Below are 1,363 nucleotides of genomic sequence, written 5' to 3' on the forward strand. Positions count from 1 at the left end.
AGTCGAAGAACTTTGAGCACGCTGCAGAGTGCCTCTAAAGAGATCTGACTTGCGGCTAGCTGATCGATAGACTGATCACCTATCGATCCTTCTTTCCGGCGCCCATCGATCCTTCTTCCCGTCGCCGAGCACAATCCCAGATGTACCCTTTTCCCGCCGGCTTGATTTGCGGACAGATTAACTGGCTTGGGCCTCGCCAGCTGGAACAACTCACATAGTTGTTCAGACGACCGGACCATCTGCGTCGCAACTACAAGCGGCGTAAGTAAACGTTTTTGCAACCATTAAACCTTGTGTGCCTCTCCATTCACCAGCCCGCCCTGACGAACGAGCAATTTCTAAATCACCTGGAGTCGGCTCTGGCCGTCCGAGACACTGGTTTCCGGCAGCTCAGGTTACAGTTCTTTCATCAACCTGTGCTTTGAGGCAGACCGCCAAACCTGGCTTTCCAGGAGTTTGAACAGACACCAGCCCCATCCAATAAACCAGATAGTTACCTCTTCCAGAAGCAGACTTCTGTGATGTGACTCTTCTGGGACCACCCCACACATTTCTGAGGTCCCAGGAACATTTCACTTGCATAGTTCCCTGCCAATCTCCCTTTTGCCTGGGCCTGGGGGTGTGGGAGCCCCCCTGCTCACAGTGAGTGGCCTGCTTTCACCATGCACTGTTTCAGGGTGCCCCAGGCCACATGCTAGGGTTTTCAGGGGCAGAGAGCTGTGGGTGGCAGTGACTGGCCTTCTCATTTGGGGCGGCCAAGGCTGCATGCTATGGTTCGTGAGGCTGCAGTTTGTTCCTTACTCCCAGTTCCCTATACCTGGCTCCTGATTCCTTTTTCAAAGCTAATATAGACCCAATAAAAGCTTCTTATTAATGAATTACATTAGCTATGTATATTTACCAAATAATATTGTAGCAGCTGCAAAGGCTGCAAGCTGAGTGCTTGAGCTGTGCCTAAAAACTTTGCAAGAAAGGTGGCAAAAATTTTGCAGAGGGTGCAATAGCGTTTCCAAATGGAGGGTATGCTGTGCACAATGCATGCTTTTTACTGGAGCGTTTGAACTGTGACCAGAGCCCCCACTGCAAACCCTGGGCTTTGATTGGCTACTATGGAGCCATAAAAAGCTGAGGGAGGGGGGGTGGAAAAGCAGGGGGATGGGGGGAGCCAGAGGAGAGCCATGGCAGCCTGGAGAGAGGGTCAGAGACTCAGTCCCTCTTCCCTGCTCCCCCAGGCAGAGGGAACGGAGCTGAGGCTTGCTGGGGAGCGGACTTCAGGATGGAGGAGACCCTGAGTCATCCCAGGAGAACCTGATTCCCCACCTGGGTTGGAGCTGTGCAACTGGGGACACAGGTACCCAGGGAA

This window comes from Alligator sinensis, unplaced genomic scaffold, assembly GCF_000455745.1.
Source record: "Alligator sinensis unplaced genomic scaffold, ASM45574v1 scaffold2292_1, whole genome shotgun sequence".
NCBI lineage: Eukaryota > Metazoa > Chordata > Crocodylia > Alligatoridae > Alligator > Alligator sinensis.